Here is a 21,835-nt window from a genome sequence, read left to right as displayed (position 1 = left end):
GACAGTACAGTCCTTGTGAAACTGACTGGAGTTGGTAGAGACCACACTCTCCATCACAACCAAGAAGTTCATCCTGGCAGGAGTTTTACACTTAATTTGGAAATTAATTTAGTCCTCATGGGTTTTTTGCCTGCACTACCAGTTTGGGGAGAGGGAAAGAAAAGGAATATTTGTTGCCAAATAACTGGATAGACGGAAAGTAGTTTTAATCCATGCTTACTTTAGCTAGCAACTGTCCTTATCATCTGCTTGGAAGGTGCTTAATAAATACAAGGGGGAAAGCAGCCCCTTGTAACCGCTGCATGCAAAGGAAAAGAGAACCAAAGAGTTATGTTACAGCTGCCATCTGAAATGTGTGGGGTGAAACTGCATAAAATTTAAACCAGTGCATGATGTTCCTTGCACTTGAGGAGACGCTGTGCTACGTTGTGCTGATTTTTTCAGATCCATTAGCACTGCACTTTCTTGGAATGTTTTATTCAAGAATTGAGGGAATACTTTCCCTTTGCTTTGTATTTATTACTTAACCTTGATATTCAGAAACTTTATTGCTTAGCCTTAGGAAACCAGATTGGTTATACTTTCTACAAGTAGGTAGCCGCAGTGTGGGAGGCTCACAGCTGTCGTCAGTCTGTCTGTCTGCCCAAGGCTCTAGCACTATTAAGGCTCTCAGATCTTTCCCCCCACGCCAGCTTGGCGCAGGAGTAATGGAAGGTGTGTGGTGGTGTTACTCCTCCTTCACCCTGTACCAGAAATGGCAGAACAGCTGAGCTTTGCTCAGGGCAGCTGAACCAGTGGTTTGGCCTTTGGCTTTTTCTCCTCCAAGTGGATTTCTATAAATAAGTCTTTACAGAGAAATTATCGGTGCTGTCTGAGCCCTGATACTGCTTGACTATCATTTAAAAGACTGCAGATGTCTTTTTTGCACCTGATAACAATCACTAGAATACAAAAGAAGGGCTCACTCTTGCTAGCATATTGGAGCTCTACCATGATGTCAGAATAAGCTGGGTTAGACTGATGGGGGCAAATTTCCTGCATGACTTCACTTATTTTGTGCCCGATGGATTTCTTCCCTTTCCCTGCTCAGTCTTTTACTGCATAAATTATGTCAGGCAAACTGTGAGAAAGATAGACTGAGAGACCTGGGGCTGTTTAGTCTTGAGAAAAGAAGACTGAGAAGGGATCTTATCAATGTCTAGAAGTATTGGAGGAGTAGGTGCCAAGATGAAGGTGATGGTCTCTTTTCAGCTGTGTCAGTGATGGAACAAGGAGCAATGGGTACAAGCTGGAACACAGGAGGTTCCAGCTCAACACGAGTTGACTCTTCTTTATAGTGAGAGTGATGGTGCACTGGAACAGGCTGCCCAGAGGGCTTGTGGAGTCTCCTTCTCTGGAGACTTACAAAACCTATCTGGATGCATTTGTGTGTCACCTGCCCCAGGTGATCCTGCTCTGACAGGGGATTTGGACTCTCTGATCTCTGGAGGTCCCTTCCACCCCCTATCATTCTGTGATTCTGTGAGTATGATGAACTTTGAGCACTGTCAGCTGCTGCTAGGCTGGGAATTGCTGGCAGTTAGTACCCAGTGGAGCAGCATGAAGCCTGTTCTCAGCTGTGCCTATAGCTTTTCCCACAGAGGAGCACTTATATGAGTAAGGTGGAAGAGGCAGTATGGCCTGTGGGCCTTAAAACAGATGAAAGGATATCACTGCAAATGAAAGGCTTCATTACCTTCTGCAGTATATTGTCAGAGGAGATCCTTTACCTGAGGGTGCCATTCTTCTTGCCTAACACCAGCCATGTAAAGTCACAGTGTTAGCCTCATAGCTACCTGGCCTGGCTCTTATCTACACTCTTTCCATAGGCACTGGGGAGATACAGACACCTCCAGCAGTAACTCACTCCTTAAATTGGAAGAGACATTTGATGGCCCCTGAAGGAAGATCCATTCAGTGAACTAGAGGAGATTGCCCACACACCTGCACCATAGACTGAGTTGATCTGGAAACTGGTATTAGAGCATATCTTGGTACAAAATCTGTCCAAGGTAGTGATCATACCTTCTCATAGCTTCTTTATCATTGACTTTTCTTCAGCATGTTTGGAGAACGAAGCTGTGTATTAACCAAGTATGGAGAGTGAGACCATAGGTGGTGTGTAGAAGTTCTCTGGCAGCACTGCCTGTGTGGAGGTACACCCAGTAGCTCCCACATCCATCCAAACATCCTTTCTGAGCTTGGCCTATCAATGCCTGTTAATGACATTCCAAACAGCGCTGGTGGCTTTGAGCTGGCTGGGAAGGAACGGTTCGCTCGGTCTCCATGAGATAGTTTTCTTCTTATCTAAATGCATGGAAGTGATCACCTTCATATAACCTTCCTTAATATACACCTGTGGATTGGATGGAAAAGCCTGACTGCTTCAAATTGATCTGCTTTTTAATTGATACATCATCTTCAGTAGAATTTGTTCATGTGATGACATCACTTTCTGGAATTCCAAATTAAATTGAACACAAATCCTTCCTCTGGACTGCTCACTCCACTGCCTTTGTCAACTCTTTGCCCATGTATCCTTTCACTAGGTAGAGAACTAATGACAAACAGCATTCAATACATCTAAAATATAGCATTTCATTGTTCTCCTCTGAAAGCATAACCAACATTTCTTCATAATCAGCTAAATTAATGACATTTGTTGTAGGAATTATTACCAGGGCAATTTCCACACGCTGCTTGTTGCAAATAGACCGACCCAATGCCTACAATTAAAATAAATCAAGCCAGCTGAGAAGGTTCAAATGCATGACACAAAGTTGACTAAATAGCAACATGACATAAAGGGATGCTGCAATGCCTCCCTGATAATAGCTGCAAAGGCTTCTGTATGCAGAATGTAGGAGACCGCTTCTCTGTATGCTGCCATATGTCCACCGCAGTTTGTGGACATATGGATGTAGGACTCTCTCATGTGTAATGTATATCACACAGACGAAAATAGAACAGGAGCAAAGGGCTAATATCATGAGCACTGTTTAGAGGACAAATTAAAATGTTTGTTGTGGCAAAAAACACAGGTGTACTAATTAATAGCTCGAGATTGCTTACTGGCACTGGCTGCTGCAGCCCCAGGTTTTTGATAGGTTTCAATAACAGAGAAAGCTGCATAAAATGAAATCTGTGCCTTTAAGAGTAACTGCTTAGACAAGGTCTCCTTTCTGGGGGGAAATGCTCTGCCTGATCTTTTAAACTGCAGTTTACAGTGTGAATTAATGCATCTGCAAACTTACTCACAATGCTACTGTCCTTATTGTTACCTACCGTTGCTCACTGGGTGTGAACGTGGGGTTTGAAATGAACAGGAGGAGTAAGAAAGCTCACAAGAAGTTTTCATATTGATGAAAACATTTGGAACATAAGTTTTATTTCCTAGCCAACAAGAAAGTGATAATGTACATCAAGTGATACGTGCATGTTGTGTTTTCATTTCTTTCAAAGACAGAAGCTGCCTGTTAAATATTGCCTTGCCAGCAATCAAAATGGTATAGGCTTACCCCTTGTCTCTCTGAGAATCCGGGGAGGTGATCTGCATCAAAACAGATGCCCTCTTTGCTTAGAGAAGCCAGCTCTTTGCATCCTCCTGCTAGGAGCTGCAGGCTAAAGAAAAGGCTAAGTAAGACTACCTGACAGCTAGAAAGAATGGCAAACAGGCTTACAAGTTAAAAATCAGTAGTATCGTGTGCTACTTTGTCGTATCACCTTAAAGGTTAATTTGAAATTTTCCCTTTTGCTTTGCAAGCTGGGGCTGGAGACTGACACCAAGTTGGGGAAGGACAAAAGGATTTTCATGGCAGATAGAATCTGTACTCTGAATATTAAGAACATGAGTGAGATCGGCAGCTAATGTGTGCATAGCAACTTGCTTCCATAGGAGAGACACCGATTTCTCCCCCAGAGAGATTAATCTCCTCATACATGAGTCATTCGAGCATGAAGAAATATTCTTTGGACATGGTGCACCAAATGGAAGCCCATACATCAGACAATGATGGTGTATTATATTGAGATGTTTATAGGATTGGAACATGCCAGCTGGGATGTGCAGATTTAAGGGAATTAAAAAAAGAAAAAAAAAAAAAAAAAGAAGAAAGAAAGGAAGGATTTAAGGTGGATCTGCAGAGAAAACCCCGTCAGCCAACACCGTAAGTGGGAGTGTGATCACTTCTGCTTTTTTAAGTACTTCTGAAGAAGGTGGAGGGAGCCTGTTCTCATGGAAAATGTTTACTCAGATTTATATCTTGGCTTTTTTTGTTTTCAGCCATAGGTCCCAGTCTTCTTGGCAGAATAATAGGATTGCTGCCCCTTGTGAGAGCTATACAAATGGGAGTAGGCTCTTGGTTGGCTCACATCAGGGCTGTAACTGCGATTCTTTCTGATATTGTTATGTTAATAATGCCCACACTGACGGCTTGGACAATTCCTGCAAAGGCCCTGAACAACTGCAATCTGTCAAGGTTTCCTGAATACGTTTTGGAGAGTGGGTTAACAAGTGTCCAGAAACATGAACTCTTAACTTTTAAACTGGAGATGGCAACAGAAACAACTGCAGGTTTTCCTCCTCCTACCGAAGAAGACCTTTCCTCAGCATGCAGCCAAGCAAATGCTGCTGGACTCTCTGCAAGGCGTAGCCCACCTGACTCCTGTCAAGTCACAGAACCTCTGTGCTTGTTATTAAACTACAACTGACTCATAAATCTTCACCTACAAGTCAATGAAAGCAAAGGCTGCCCTGTGACCACGGGGTTTCTTTCAGTTTGTCAAATTCCCTTGATCAGAGCTTCCCTGGATTGACAGCCCAGGAAGGGAAGAGCACTGTTTAAAACAAGCTGTCTCTCAAACCAAGATGAGTAATTCAAGTGCACTTCCTATTTCTATGAGTAAGTAAGTATATAGATACAGTAAGTAAATTGCTATTAATTATTCTGTGCATAATTAACTTCCTCTTCACTTAGGCAGCATTCTTCCTTATGCAGGCAGGCACAAGCGAGTGATGCATTTCACAAAGTGTGATGCTCAGAGGCTTTCCCCGACCTGTAGAGGACAAACATGCTCTGGAGTTATGGGTCCATCAGCAAAGAGTTCACTAGAAGAAGGGGCAGGCATGTGACTGTGTGCTTGTGCACCTGAAACAACACTGGAGGGAATGCAGACTGGCAGGTAACCCCAGGAACACAGCTGCACTGTAAACTGGGAAAGCACAAGTGTAAGACTGGAAGGGGCAGATAGGAGAAAATGTACATTTCTGTTGCTAGTTTCTGCAGTTCACCAGAGGCCACTTCAATTATTCCTATTTCTACTTTTCTCTGACTAAGTTTCTGGTTCATTTTTTAACCCTGCATACTTCTGCTGCACTGCAGAGATGTGCTGTAGAGCCCTCTCATGTGAAGTGTCTTTCAGGCTGTATTTACACTTGCCTCCAGGATAAAGATTTTCCTAGGGCAACCTCTCTACCAGAAGGACTGGCTTAGATTTTGTGTTCCAACCTTGTGAGAGGCACAGATGTCCCTTTGCAGTACTTCACTGTGTCTGTCTTGAGTGCTACTGCAGTCCTCAGGATGAAATACAGCAGCTGAGGTGTCGCCCTGTGATCACTCATGGTCATGTCAGCTCTCTGCAGCCCATGATCCAGCCCAGATTCCAGAGTGATTTCTGCCCTGAATTTGTAGCATGAGGTGGGCATCCACTAATCCTGTATATGGCTGGAGCACTCTCCCCACTCCCACAGGCTTGTGGTCCTTTCTAAAGCAGGAAGCAGAACAAAACCAGATCAACCATCAAAACAATTTCATTTTAGTACAACCAACCAACCAAACAGGACTCACAATCACAACATATTGATCATTTGTTTCCAAGACCATGCCTTTTTCACTTCCCATCAACCTCCCTCTCTACCAGGCCATGTTCTATCCCACAGAAAAACAGTGCACTGGCAGCATTCTGCATGCTGTCTGCACTCATCCAGTCTTGAGGTTGTGTTTGCCTTGCAAAGTATCATCTTTTCATAGCATAAAAGTTTGTAGCGGTAAATAGTGTCTGTACTGAGCTTCCTGCTTAGTATATTTAACTCTACTTCATTTCCCTGGCAGGATGTCTGGATTCTAAGAATATTTCAAAGTATGCTTTGATGGCTGTGCAACATCTTCACTTTGCAATTCCACTTACCTGTATCAGGAAAACTGTGTGGGGTGTGGTTGGGTTTTTTTTTTCAGCAAAAGATTTCATTTTCAATTCATTTGTGCCTCAGAAACACATTGTATTTTGGTGCAGGATATACAGTAAGGAGGCATCATACATATTTTATGTGCAACACATTGCATTTGTAATATGTGTCTGATAATGACTTTGTACTAAGCTCCTGCTCCTCTGCAGTTGCAATGTAATTGCTGTCCTGAGCTAGACGGAGTCTGCTTTAGTGTTCCTTACTTGATCATGCTGTTGTGGGAAACCTCTAAATCTGATCCAAGTCTCTGCTGAGGCTTTCATACACCAAGCAGAAAAGTGATACATCATGATAAAATAGAATCCAAGACTTGTTTTCTTCTGGATGATTCTTGTCTCTTAGCAGTTGAAGACTTTGTTCAGGCTTAAGTGCTTCTGGTGTATGCTTTGTTTTAGGTACATTAGGAAAAGTCCTTTGACTAAACGTGGTTTCACTTGGCAGAGAGACTTTTGTAATGAGTTCAGCAGACTGAGTTGGAACAAGGGCTCATGTTGTCATAAGGAGAAGTAATTATTAGACTTGGGGGTTATGAATGTGTATTTATATATGTATGTGTAAAAACAGAAGGGAATAAATGTCATGGATGCCTTATATCCTCTGCAAGTCCTGCATGAAATAAAAGCTTAGCAAGAGCATGGAGGTAGGACTGGGCTATGTACAGCGTCAGGAAAAATGAGACTGAGAGCTAGGAGTTACTCGTTTTCCCACAAGATGGTTCTGACTTCCCGCCAGAAGATCAGCATCTGATAAAGTATTTTACACTGGTGGCTTGCTTTTCTTTTTTCCATGATCCTTAGGAAAGTGAAGCATGGGGGGCTTAAGCTGGTAGAGGGTAGCCACAGATTTCAGTTCCAGCACACCACCTGAGAGAGTGGTACATAGCTAATATTTTCACTTGTTAAAGAATAGGCATAAAGTCTACTCTTGTTAATGCTTTGCAAGAAATAGTGCTGTCATTGTTATGGCACATATTCTGGAATGAAAAAGGGTGCTGCACTTTGACCACAACAACCCCATGCAGAGCTACAGGCTGGGGTCAGAGTGGCTGGAGGTCTGCCAAACAGAAAGGGACCTGGGGGTGCTGATTGACAGCTGCCTAAACATGAGCCAGCAGTGTGCCCAGGTGGCCAAGAAGGCCAATGGCATCCTGGCCTGCATCAGGAACAGTGTGGCCAGCAGGAGCAGGGAAGTCATTGTGCCCTGTGCTCAGCACTGGTTAGGCCACACCTCAAGTCCTGTGTCCAGTTCTGGGCCCCTCGGTTTAAGAAGGACATTGAGACACTTGAAGGTGTCCAGAGAAGGGCCATGAGGTTGGGGAGAGGCCTTGAGCACAAGCCCTATGAGAAGAGCCTGAGGGAGGTGGGGTTGCTTAGCCTGGAGAAGAGAAGGCTCAGGGGAGACCTTCTTGCTCTCAACAACTCCCTGAAAGGAGGTTGTAGCCAGGAAGGGGTTGGTCTCTTCTCTCAAGCAACCAATACCAGAACAAGAGGACACAGTCTCAAGCTGTGCCAGGGGAAGTTTAGGCTGGAGGTGAGGAGAAAGTTCTCCACTGAGAGAGTTGTTGGCCATTTAGGAAGGATGTTGACTTGCTGGAATGTGTCCAGAGAAAGGCAACAAAGTTGGGGAGGGGCTTGGAACACAGCCCTATGAGGAGAGGCTGAGGGAGCTGGGGTTGCTTAGCGTGGAGAAGAGGAGACTCAGGGTTGACCTTATTGCTCTCTACAACTACCTGAAGGGAGGTTGTAGCCAGGTGGGGGTTGGTCTCTTCTCCCAGGCAACCAGCACCAGAACAAGAGGACACAGTCTCAGGCTGCACCAGGGGAGATTTAGGTTGGATGTTAGGAAGAAGTTCTATACAGAGAGAGTGATTGCCCATTGGAATGAGCTGCCTGGGGAGGTGGTGGAGTCACCATCACTGGAGGTGTTCACGAGGAGACTTGATGGGGTGCTTGGTGCCATGGTTTAGTTGATTAGGTGGTGTTGGATTGGTTGATGGGTTGGACACGATGATCTTGAAGGTCTCTTCCAACCTGGTTTGTTCTATTCTATTCTATTCTATTCTATTCTATTCTATTCTATTCTATTCTATTCTATTCTGTTCTGTTCTGTTCTGTTCTGTTCTGTTCTATTGGAATGTGCTGCCCAGGGAGGTGGTGGAGTCACCATCCCTGGAGGTGCTCAAGAGGGGATTTGTTGTGGCACTTGGTGCCATGGTCTAGCCATGAGGTCTGTGGTGATAGGTTGGACTTGATGATCTTTGAGGTCTCTTCCAACCTTGGTGATTCTGTGACCCTCTCATTTAATAATGCAGCATCAGAACATAACCTTATTAACATCTTCAAAGAGGTTTTTCTCTCTCCTCTTCCCCTCAATTCTCAGTGTTTAGTCAACAAAGAGAAGCTCTTTTTAGGAAACACATCTCTTTCCTTCATGATCCTTCACAGAAAAACACACATTTAAGCATTTCCCTCAATCACAGCTGAAGCTCTGGGATACAGAAGTGATTTTTTCTGGCTTCTCCTCCTCCTGAGACTTAGTAAGCTGCCCAGGGAGTGACACAAGCATGGAACCTGCTTCAGGCCACCTGATTAGAAAATGAAAAAAAATGCATCCTGAGTGATGTGAGAAGGGGCCTCTCCACAATGCCCTCGTTTGAGGGTTTCCAGGTCTAGCCTTGAAGACGCTACAGACAAATGCCAGGCATTTCTGGGCCATACAACTAAGTCAATAAATCGGTGCAGAACAGGAGGTTGTGGTGAGTATTACCTAAATATCATCTTCTGTATTTAAATAAAGATGAATGAGAGTGGAGATCATTCTTCCTGTAAGTTTGTAGCATTCCCAGAACATCAGGGCCCTGATTCCTGAAGACATTAATTTTACTGCTAATAATCCTGAATACCACAGCCCCTCATTTCTGTTCCTTTGCTCACACTGATCACCTGCACAATTCCTGGGCAGTCATCCCTTCTTCTGGGTGGCTTTTTCTGCAGCTACCTGCATCCTTCTGGATACACAGGCAATTGCTAGGAGAAAGTGGAGATGTTTGGAAAGCAAGGATCTGTGGTTTCACTGCTTTTCAGTGATTAATCAGGCAGGCATAAAGCTCTCTACAGATACAGTCAGCATGAGGAAATTCCTGCAAGAATATGTCACAGCTGGACACTGGAGAGTAAATTAGTTCTTTCTGTTTCTTTTGTAACTAGTTTGAGGATGGAGGGGGAGATGTCAGGTCACCATAATGATAGGTTAACCTGGAGATTGTCATCAGGCTGCCCTGAGTGCCCATGACAGACCCTGACCTCAAACTAAAGCCTGAGCCATGGCAGTTGGCATTATTCCAGGGGTGAGTGGGAATTTCACCCTTATGCATGGGTTCCCATGTGGGAACACCATACAAGCACCAACTGATACTCTTTGATCCCAGCCAGAGTCACTGGGTAGGAAGTCAAGGGTGGGTAGTGCCTAGCTGTTGTTCTGTGAGGTGAAGTAACTTTCAAATGAGCCTGAGTTGTGTCAGTTGGTGAGCAAGGCAATGTCATTGCTCACAGAACGCTGGGAATTTTTTTTCCCCAAAGCAAACAGGTTGATGTGTGTCAGAGCTAGCAGAGCTTGGTTTCCTACAGGTGTGCATCCCTCAGAGCAGTCTCTGGTGTCTAATCAAGACTCTCATTTGGCAATGCTTGTCTGTGTTTTCTGTGTGAACTCAGTGTGAATTCTCTGTGTGAAAAAAAAAGGGAGAGAGAGGGAGAGAGAGTGAATCCTGCAGCCCTTCCTGCAGTGGAGTATAAAGGATCTTCCTTTGCTACCTGGGTGTCTAATTTCCTGGAAGCTGTTGGAACACAGCTTGTTTGAAACCCTTACAATCCAGTCAGGTTTGGTTGCAAATGGTCAAGGAGTTGAAAAGTTGCAAGGCATAAGGAATTAATCCCAACTGTGTGAACATGTAAGCTTCATTTGTTTAGAAAATGAGAACAAAAAGAGGCTTTGGTGTCTCGAACAAGCCTTCAGGTAGTGGTTAATCAGACAAAATAAGGACAGAAAAACAACCTGAAGAAAAATGCAAATTATTAATAAAATATTTAAAACTTGATTCCTCCTCAGTTAGAAAAGGTGAATTAATGAAGGCATCAATCAAACCCCTGAAATCCTGAAAACCTTCAATTTGCTCTTGTTCTAATTGCACGGCAGAAAAATAGCCTTCACCCAGAGATACCCACTGAAATGTAATTAACCTTTTGTTTGGGGAAGAACTTTCTTGGGGAATTTCAGATGCTTATTTGGAGCTCTCAAGGGGTATTGATTCTTAAACAAAGACATCATTTCTCATCAGTGTTCATTTGTTACTGGAGTTAAATGGGTGTTAAGGAAAGTACAGAATCAAGAGAATATAGCTCAAAACATCTGTTTTTCTGAGTTGCTCAGATATCTTTATCCTCTTGGGATGTAACTATCTGACTAGTTCTGCAGCAAACACGCTGTCCTCCAGAGTAGACAAGACCAGAATTTTTAACTGTAGACTCCCTTAAAGGAGGCAAAACCCCACCACTCCTTGGATTTGTTAAGGATATGTTTTGGCTTAGGAAAATTTTTGAGGCTTCCATATGCCAGGAGGGCCAATGGCATCCTGGCCTGCATCAGGAACAGTATGGCAAGCAGGAGCAGGGAGGTCATTCTGCCCCTGTACACTGCACTGGTTAGGCCACACCTTGAGTCCTGTGTCCAGTTCTGGGCTCCTCAGTTTAGGAAGGAGGTTGACTTGCTGGAAGGTGTCCAGAGAAAGGCAACTAAGCTGGTGAGGGGTTTGGAACACAAGACCTATGAGGAGAGGCTGAGGGAGCTGGGGTTGCTTGGCCTGGAGAAGAGGAGACTCAGGGGTGACCTTATTGCTCTCTACAACTACCTGAAGGGAGGTTGTAGCCAGGTGGGGGTTGGTCTCTTCTCCCAGGCAACCAGCACCAGAACAAGAGGACACAGTCTCAGGCTGCACCAGGGGAGGTTTAGGCTGGATGTTAGGAAGAAGTTCTACACAGAGAGAGTGATTGCCCATTGGAATGGGCTGCCTGGGGAGGTGGTGGAGTCACCATCACTGGAGGTGTTCAGGAGGAGATTTGGTAGGGTGCTTGGTTGCATGGTTTAGTTGATTGAGTGGTGTTGGATGATAGGTTGGACTCGATGATCTTGAAGGTCTCTTCCGCCCTGGTCTGGTCTGGTCTGGTCTATTCTATTCTGCTGTATTCTATTCTATTCTATTTGTAGGCTGGTGGAATCACACAGACAAATATACAGAAACTATGAACACAGACCCCTTGTTTTCTTCTCTCCAGGTGGTTTTTTAAGTTCTTTAGCTCCAAAATTCCACACAGCCTTGACTGTGACCCATTCTGTGTATCTGAGAACAGAGGGAAGCTCTGAGAATCAGACAGAAGTAGGACATGAATTCATGTAGCAAGAAGCATTCGTGAAGTGTCATCACAGACCTGTCAGCTAACATGACTTACATGAAAATCAATTCACTTGGGCTAAGAACTCAAATATTGATGATATCTAAGAAATTTGGGAGAGGTAAATCAGCAGCTCTCTCATCTCCAGCGTGTTAGAATTATCCTGCATGCACTAGATGAGAAACGTTCTCATGCATACTAATGCAATTTGATTTTAGCTATGGGATGTATAAAAAGGTGATAATGACATATACATATCTTCATTGAGAGATCTACAGGTGAAAGCAAGAAGGATGTTAATAGCTCTACTTTACAATGAGTAGAACTAATTCTTCATTGAATGACTTCAAGGATTCAGCAGAGATATGCTTTGAATACTATTACAGGAAGCTTAGCCCAGAGATCTGAAAACAATCCTCATTTGATTGCTATTGCAGTAATAACAATATATATCAGTATTGATTTTGTTATAGACTTCTGGGGAGATATTTTTAAAGGGACAATATTTGGTTTCTGTGTTATGAAGGGGACTACAGGATGGCTGGAGAGGGACTGTTTAGAGGGGCTTGTGGTGATAGGACAAGAGACAATGTTTGAAAATGGAGCAGGGGAGATTTAGGTTGGGCATCAGGAGGAAGCTCTTTATAATAGGAGAGGTGAAATACTGGAACAGGCTGCCCAGGGATGTGGTTGAGGCCCCATCCCTGGAGACATTCAAGATCAGACTGGATGTGGCCCTGTGAAGCCTGCTCTAGTTGGAGGTGTCCCTGCTGAGTGCAGGAGGGTTGGACAAGATGAGCCTCCCTTCCAACCCAATGCAATCTGTGGATTACAGCACCATACCAAGCCTTGTTAGATTATCATTTGTTATGGTACAATATTAAGTAGCATATTTTTTCCTGTTTTCATGTTGAAACATAAATGTTGATGTGTCTGGAATCAAACTGTGACACCAGTAGCTTGCAGCAGAAAACAAGACACTTTCTTAACATCACCTACTTCAGCTGGCTGGCAAAGGCAGTGTCTTTGGCAAGCACAGCCAAAGTTCTCCATCAAACTACTTCCCTGATGCAACAAGAGGGCACATGGAGATCTATGCTTCCAAGCACAAAGCCCATATCTACACATAGAGCAGGGGTGGGTCACTGATGATCTCCACTAAATTTTCCACTGAGTGTTAGCATTCAACCCCAACCCTGAGCCTACACAAAAGACTCCTGAATAAGCTTGGTTGTGCAGAAGATGGCTAAATGCACAGGATGTGCTAAAGCTGCAGAAGTAGTAGGGTCAGCTGTGAATGACCTCTAGGTCAGCTCTTCATTGTTAGCCCAGATGTACCCATCCCCACTGCCTTCTGCTTTTGGGGCACCATGATCAATGCACCATCATGCACTCAGTATTGCCACTGCCGGTTGTAACTACACCTTGGTTTTGCATTGCCTGCATTAGAGTGACATCTGACCCTGGCTGTCAGACAAAAGCCACTGCTAGTAATAATTTAGGACCTAATTTTGCCAAATTCCCACTTAGCTGAATGAATGCTAATTGTGGGAGTGAAGATTTACAGGAGTGGGTCCTCTGTCATACAGCAATGTAAAAAATACACTCATCTCCAGAGCCTGTTTCCCAGAAGCCTGCTAAGATGCACCTTGCAATTCATAGCCTCATAGAATGGCTTGGGTTGGAAGGGACCTTAAAGATCATCCAGTTCCAGACCCCATGACATGGGCAGGGACATCTTCCACCAGCCCAGGCTGCTCAGGGCCTCATCCAACCTGGCCTTGAACACCGCCAGGGAGGGGGCAGCCACAACCTCCCTGGGCAACTTATTCCAGTGTCTCACCACCCTCACTGGAAAGAATTTCTTCCTACTCCCCAGTCTAAATCTGCCCTCCTCAAGCTTCAATCCATTCCTTCTCATCCTACCACTACAAGCCCTCATAAAAATTCATCTTGTTAGTTCATTTTTTGGAGCATCTTCTAAGTAATAGGGTCAAGAACGCATCCAGAAGGCAGCAGCTAAAGTACACTGGTAGAACAGGAGCCTGTGGAGCAGAACACCTTTGGGTGGCCAGGGCAAAAGACATACCACAGGGCAGCTGTATTTTCTTGAATCTCTGCACAAACACATCCAGGTCTTTATAATGCAGCCCTTGTATACAGTCCTATGCATTCCTGAATGCTTTAGGCCCCTTCCCTGTTTGCTCATGCAGGTTTTTGAAACAAGGCCTGCAATGTATGGGTGAGATGGAATTGGGTTGTTTTTATTCACAGTGTTTCATACCAGAGTTTCAAGGGATTAAGCAAGGTGCCAGGATACAGTGATAACAAATTCCCCAACAGCACATTGCATGATTGGTTTCATTTCCCCCTTTTAAGGCAGGAATGGTTTTTACCTTTTTTTTTTTTTTTTCTGGGTGCTATTCAAGGTCTCCAAATTTGTTCTGTTTAGTTTTAACTAATGTAATCCCCTCTGATGAAAGGAAAACTCATTTTCTTCAGCAGGTGAGCAGTGTGGTTGTATTAGTAGTCATGCCTCTTTCTCCTTTACACTGACGGAAATCAAATTAGCTCTGTTGAAAGCAAAGTTCAACCTAACATAGGCAAGGTAGAGTATGATTTTGAGAACCACTTTTTCCTTAAAGCACAGCAAAATGTATACCTTAGAACAGGGTAGGCTTAGACTGGGCATTAGGGGAAAAAAATCTTTCCCTGCAAGAGTGGTCAGACATTGGAATGTGCTGCCCAGGGAGGTGGTTGAGTCACCAACCCTAGGTGTGTTTAAAGGTCATTAAGACGTGGTGCTTGGGGGTATGGTTTAGGGGTGAACCTTCCAGAGTAGGGTTCTCAGATGGACTTCATGATCCCAGGGGTCTTTTCCAAACTGAATGATTCTGTGGTTTACGTGTCTTTCAAATTCCTGCTTTTCCTTCATCACTTTGCTGTACTCAACCTGACAATATGCAGCTGAATATATCTGACTTTGGATGGATTTTTATCTTTAGGCTGTTTACAGCCCAGATCCTTTTTCTCCCACCCAAAGCTGTGAAAAATGCAACTTCTTTCCTATATTTGTGTTTTAGGCTCACTCTATAGCCACTCAAGAGAGGCTGGTGAGGAGTTGCTGTGGGCTGTTGTATCATCTCCCTCTGTTTTGGCAACATGTAGAGACCAGGCACGCATTTCAAACGAGCTGCCTGTTTCCATGTGGCTGAATTAGACGTGATGACTGCCCCCACACCCTTAGAACCACTCCTCAACCACTGCTTCATCTCAACATGGCATCCACATCTTTCTGTCACAGTAAACAAACAGCATTCAGCCTGGGATTACAATTAGCTGCTCTTTTATTCACTGTCTCCTTTCCCTCAAGCGTACAAAGTTGGTTGCAGTGTGCTGTGGAGAGAGAGAGAGGTTTTAGAAATCACACAAAAGCACTGCTTGCTGCTCAGGAGTATTCAAATAAACTCTGCAGAAAACTTGGATAAACAGGGCTAGAATATTTTTTGTTTTGTTTTGTTTTGTTTCCCTTTATATTTTCTTTTTTTCCTTCCCTTTATTTTCATCTCTTTTTTCCTATGTTTTTTCTTCCTTCCTCTTTTTTCTTCGTCCTTCCTCTTTTTTCTTCCCTTTTTTCCTTTCTTATGTTTTTCTTTCCTTTTTCTTTTTCCCCCCTTTTTCTTTCTTTTCTTTCCTTTTTTCTCTTTTCTTTCCTTTTTTCTCTTTTCTTTCCTTTTTTCTCTTTTCTTTCCTTTTTTCTCTTTTCCTTCTTTTCTTTCCTTTTTTCTTTCTTTTTTTCTTTCCCTTTTTCCCTTTCTTATCTTTTTTTTCTTCCCTTTTTCTTTATTTTTCTTTCCTTTTTTTCTTTCTTTTTCCCCCTTTTTTCCTTTCCTTTTTTCTCTTCTTTCTCTTCTTTCCTTTTTTCTTTATCTTTCCGTTTTTCCCTTTCTTATATTTTTTCTTCCTCCTTCCTCTTTTTTCTTCATCCTTCCTCTTTTTTCTTCCCTTTTTTCCTTTCTTATATTTTTCTTTCCTTTTTCTTTTTCCCCCCATTTTTTTCTTTTCTTTCCTTTTTTTTCTTCTTTCCTTTTTTTTTCTTTCTTTTCTTTCCTCTTTTTCTTTCTTTTCTTTCCTTTTTTCTTTTTATCATTCCCTTTTTCCCTTTCTTATCTTTTTTCTTCCTTCTTCCTTTTTTCCTTCCCTTTTTTCCTTTCTTATGTTTTTCTTTCCTTTTTTCTTTCTTTCCTTTCATTTTTTCCTCTTTTCTTTCATTTTTTCTTTCTTCTTTCCTTTTTTCTTTCTTCTTTCCCTTTTTTCCTTTCTTATCTTTTTTCCTTTTTTCTTCCTTTTCTTATCTTTCATGTTTTCTTTTTTCTTTATCTTTCGTTTTTTCTTTCTTTCAGCTTTTTTTCTTTTTCCTTTCCTCATTTTTTCCTTTTTTCCCCATTTTTCTTTTTATTTCCTTTTTTTTTTTCCTTTTTTTTTCCCCCTTTCTTTCCTTTTTCTTTTTTATTTTTTTGAATCAGATCCTTGTGTACAGGAAAATGAAATGTTCCCCCTAAATGTTCCCCCTAATTATAATAAATCACCTTCCTTACTCCAGGTGTATGACCTTGAAACATTCATGTCTGTAATTTATATCTCCTTTTATTATTTGGTTGGTTGGGTGGGTTTTGGCTGTTGTTTTTTTTGGGGGAGGGTGGTTTTGTGTGTTTGGGGGTGGTTTCTGTTTGTTGGTTTGTTTGTTTCACATGGCTGTGGAGAAGCTTTTCTTGAGTGTTATATGCATTTTTAGAGCAGTGGTGTTTGTGTGCACACTTAATAGAAAATCACTGTCATTCTGCCCACTAAACAGTCAGCTTTTGCTAGGACAAAAGAGGATCAGGATCTCTTTTCTTGAGATGGCAATTCATTTCTAGATTACTGGGCTGTATTTTTAACCTTCACCATACAAAAGTTTTGTCATACCTTATAATTGCTCTGACAAAACCCTTCGCAGTGACACGAGTGGTGGCTTTGGCTACCAAGACAGATTTTCATAATAATGAGTTTTTTCCTGTAGGGGGCTGTGAACTGCTAATTAGCATCTATGACCCAATATTCTCAGCAAATAAGAGTAATAGCAGTAATTTCTAGCTTTATGCAGGGTGTAAGTCTAATATTACCAGCACTTCTGTTTCATTTGTAATTAACTGCAAGCAATTATTACAGAGTCAAGGAAGTATATCCTAATGCTCGTAGGTAATAAAAAAAATTGAAATGATGTTTGTAAAACTCATATGTTTCATGCTGGGTGCACTGATTTCTTTCAGAGAGCTGTGATTATGTGCCCATCAATTAAAAATTGGTCTTTAATGCTTCTTTATATTGATATGCCTTTGGATGCTGCTGCAGAAGTATCTTGGCCTTGGTTTAATTGTCTCCCTTTTTCCTTCAAAGAAAAAAGCAAAAAGTCCAAACAAACTATATCCTTGAAATTTCAATTAATAGTTTGACCACAAGACCTTAGTGAATACTTAATCTGGCTACTTGATCTCAACAGAAGATTTAAATGGTACTGAAAGGAGTTGTTTACACTTGATTTTATGAGGTCTGCAGCTTAGTCCTATTAGAACCGTGACCCACAAGGCTGCTGAGAGGGCGGAGTGTGCTCTGTGCGCTGTAGCTGACCTTCCTAAACAAGAAACAGATCTGATGTTTCTTTTGCTCAGCAAAATAATGCAGGAGGCTTGCTGCAAGATGACTTTCCACTAGATATATTCATCTCTATAACAGTGGGAACAGCTAAGACATAGTAGCTATCCATGGCAATTTCATAGCTATGGGAAGGGTGCAGTGCTTTGTCTTTTCTTTGAACACCTTAGAGTCACAGACTTGGGTTATTTACACAGAAAGAGGTCTTTATTTGGATACCAAGCTCTGCATGGAGGTGGGTATAGAGTTATCTACGTTCCATGTTTTGACAAAGGTTCAAATGTTGGGGCATCTTCTCCTTGCAAAATTCTCTTCCCTTTTAGGATCAGTGCAAGGTCCTACATCCAGGTTGGGGCATTCTTGATATCAGTCCAGACTGGGAGATGATGAGATGGAGAGCAGCCCTGCAGAAAGTCACCTGGGGGTGCCGGTAGATGAGAAGCTGGACGTGAGCCAAAAATGTGTGCTTACAGCCCAGAAGGCAAATCACATCCTAGGCTGCCTCAAAAGAAGTGTGGCCAGCAGGTGGAGAGAGGTATTTCTGACACTGTGCTCTACTATGCCGAGACTATATCATAGTATCACTCAGGGTTGGAAGGAACCACAAGGATCATCTGGTTCCAACCCCCCTGCCATGGCCAGGGACACCCCACACTAGATCAGGCTGCCCAGAGCCTCATCCAGCCTGGCCTTAAACACCTCCAGGGACAGCGCCCCAACCACCTCCCTGGACAACCCATTCCAGGGCTTCACCACTCTCATGGGGAAGAACCTCCTCCTCACATCTAGCCTGAATCTCCCCACCTCCAGCTTCATTCCATTCCCCCTAGTCCTATCACTCCCTGAGATCCTGAGAAGTCCTTCCCCAGCCTTCCTGTAGGCCCCCTTCAGATACTGGAAGGCCACAATGAGGTCACCTCGGAGCCTTCTCTTCTCCAGACTGAACAGCCCCAACTCCCTCAGTCTGTCCTCATAGGACACCTGGAGTGCTGTGTCCAGCTCTGGGGCTCCCAACAGAAGAGAGACATGGACCTGCCGGAGTGGGTGCAGATGAGGCCATGAAAATGATCAGAGCGCCTCTCCTACAAGGAGAGGTTGAAGGAGCTGGGGTTGTTCAGCCTGGAGAAGAGAGGGCTCCAGGGAGACCTAATAGCCTTCCAGTAGCTGAAGTGGACCTACAGGAAGGCTGGAGAAGGACTGTTTACAGAGGCTTGAAGTGATAGGAAGAGGGGCAATGGTTTGAAATTGGAGAAGAATAGATATAGATTGCATGTTAGGAACAAGATCTGCATCATGAGGGCAGTGGAACACAGGAAGAGGTTGCCCAAGGAGGTGGTTGGGGCCCCATCCCCAGGGAAATTCAAGGACAGGTTTGACAAGGCTCTGGGCAACCTGATCTAGTGGAAGATGTCCCTGCTGACAGCAGAAGGATTGGACTGGATGGGCTTTGAAAGTCCCTTCCATTCTATAGCTCTATGATTTTGTTTAAACAACTTTAAACATGTATGGATATAGCATGTTCCTGAACTGTACAAGTCATGGTCCAGGTTTGAGGGGCTGATTGTGGAAGCACTGATGCAGAAATCCTGTTATACTCACCACACTCAGAGAGATTGCCAAAAAAAGGCCATAGCAGTGATGATACTAAAAGACACCCTGTGATATTGGGGGGATCAGTCTTCCTGTACAAAGAAATATAATTAAACCAAACCATATACTTGGGTAAAAGTGCTTTAGATTGCCAAGGAAGTCTTTTGGAGAAAGGAAGCACCTCAAAACCTTTCTCTCCTCTAAGGCAATATGAGCAGTGCTGCATTCTGTCTGAGCTGTCACACATCTCTAGGAAGAAAGCTTCCCTCTCCTTTCATATTCTTCAGTGTAAATCATAAAGGTGTCCAGGCGAAAGCAGAATCTGTCCTACAACCTAGACAGAATCAACATCTCCCTGTTTTCCATTCCTGCAGGTGCTTGGGATGAAACAGTTGTAAGTCATCATGTCAGTGACATACTGGTGTGCAGGGTTTTGTGAAGCAGGGTTTTGAACTGTAATTGAGAATAGAAACTGATAGTTATCCTTTTTTTGCCCCAGCATTCTAGCTTGTATTTATCAGAGGATGGTGACAATGAGTCTTAGGAACTGCTATTCTTCTGGACATATCTTATTACTCTAGCAAAGTGTGCATTTCCTTGTTATCTTCCTCCTCCTATGCCCCTTCTGTCAACTTTATGCACTGTCTTCATGACTTTATAACCTCTTTATATTGTACCTGTGCTTTCCTCCAACCTTCCTTCCCTTTAGCTTTCTTTCATCCTTTCTTCCTTGGGAAACCCATTTTAAATTCCAAGCTGCCTGTCTCCTGATGTTTGGAGGCTTAACTCTGACATTTAGCCTTTTGGATAGAACTTCTCAGGGGTCTTTTTTAATGAAGGACAGGTAGAAGGAGGGAGACTTTAAAAGAAGATTTCTCTTTCTCCTGAACATCACATCAGGTGTTAGTAGTGGACAAAATTCCTGTAACCAGTTAATGACAAACAAGTTGCATTTACTCAAGTTCTGTAGACTTCACAAGAGTGACATTCAGTGAAGCAGCAACAAGGGCATTTTTTTTGTCTCCATGTGAAGTACTGAGATATTTCAACCTGAGGAGGTGCAGACCACCCAGCAGAAGTTATGCTGAAACACTGGCAGATAAGGAAGCTGCATATTCTACACTTGTCCCTTGCAAGATTGATTTCTGGAAATGCTTTTGTTTGTGCACTTGTTTCTCTACAGTCTCTAAGAGTGCCTCCACAGTACGACAGCACATTGTTTTTCTTATCCATTTCGCACATGTCAGCATAGTACATGATACATAGAGAAATTCTGAGGTCCAATCCTGCCATTATATATCATAGAATCATAGAATAGTTAGTGTTGGAAGGGACCTCAAGGATCAGCCAGTTCCAAACCCCCTGCCATGGCCAGGGATACCTCACACTACAGCAGGTTGCTCACAGCCACAGCCAGCCTGGCTACAAAAACCTCCAGGCATGAGGCTGCCACCACCTCCCTGGGCAACCTGTGCCAGGCTCTCACCACCCTCAAGGGGAAGAACTTCTTCCTAACATCAAATCTGAATTACCCATTTCTAGTTTTTCTCCATTCCCCCCAGTCCTATCACTCCCTGACACCCTCAAAAGTCCCTCCCCAGCTTTCTTGTAGCCCACTTCAGATACTGGAAGGCCACAAGAAGGTCTCCTCAGAGCCTTCTCTTCTCCAGACTGAACAGCCCCAACTCCCTCAGTCTGTCCTCATAGGAGAGGAGCTTCAGCCCTCTACTCATCCTCATGTCCCTTCTCTGGACACACTCCTTATAAACACTCCTGTTGATTCCTGTAGGACTTTTCCTTACACTGTAGCTTGTTAAGTGTTTGCATTTGCTTTGATACCCCACCCTTCAGAGGACTGCATTCAAATAAAGGTAACACCAAAAATGCTGAAGAACCCAGCAGCTGTTGCTATAGGCAGTGTGCAAACACCTTGTGCTGCCTTTCAGGATGCCTGACTATGGATGCTTGTGAATGAGAGAAGCACCCTCCATTAGTGTGATCCAGCTCCCAGAAGGGATAATGGCTAGCTCTCCACTGTCTTTAATAGGAAATAGGATCAGGATGTCAATGCTTTGAAAAAAGAAAGGGGCTTGGTAAAGAAAAAAAAAAAAAAGTGTGGGATTCATTTTCCATAGCCTGACACAACAGGGAAAAAACGTCCCCTGAGCCTGCGTGTGCCTTCTGCAAACATTCTTCTTGCTGTTTAGCCTTATAATAACTGAGCTTCTGTTAATTTCAAATACATATTCACTTTCCAGATGATGCAGGGAAGAAGAGTGCATTTACTGTGCTTTTGGCAGGCTTGCAGGGATTCCTTTGAGTGGGTAAGAACCTGCTTTGCTTCCAGGTAATTTGGACCATCTCCACTCCTCTGATTTTCACTATCACGAAAAAGAGATCCATGTAGGAGTTCCATAAAGCTGCAAATTACAGTTAAGTTCAAATCCTTAACGGCATTTCAAGTGCACATTGTAACAGAGACTCATAGTAATCAAGTTGCAGAAAGACTCTTAGAACAGCCATCCTCTCTCTTTCTGAATTGCTGGGGAACAGGCAGATGTGGAAATTATGAGTAATGTAATTGATGATATTAGGGCTTTTAAATACCCAAGCTTTCGACAATCAAGATCTATTTGAGTTCAGAATCTAATAGGTAGTAAATACAATAGGTTTCAGTAGGATGTTTTATCAGGTTTTCTGCAGTGCTTCCTCCCACCCCCCACCCCCCAGCCCTGGCTTTTATGGGCAGCATTACCATCTAATCAGCAGACAAGTTGGAAAATGTTATTGTGACACATAATCACTTTGAGTTCATCTTCTTTTC

The sequence above is a fragment of the Melanerpes formicivorus genome, unplaced genomic scaffold, assembly GCF_026170545.1.
Source record: "Melanerpes formicivorus ecotype bairdi unplaced genomic scaffold, bMelFor1.0.p_v2 SCAF_94, whole genome shotgun sequence".
Classification (NCBI taxonomy): Eukaryota; Metazoa; Chordata; class Aves; order Piciformes; family Picidae; genus Melanerpes; species Melanerpes formicivorus.
This window is presented reverse-complemented; position numbering follows the sequence as displayed.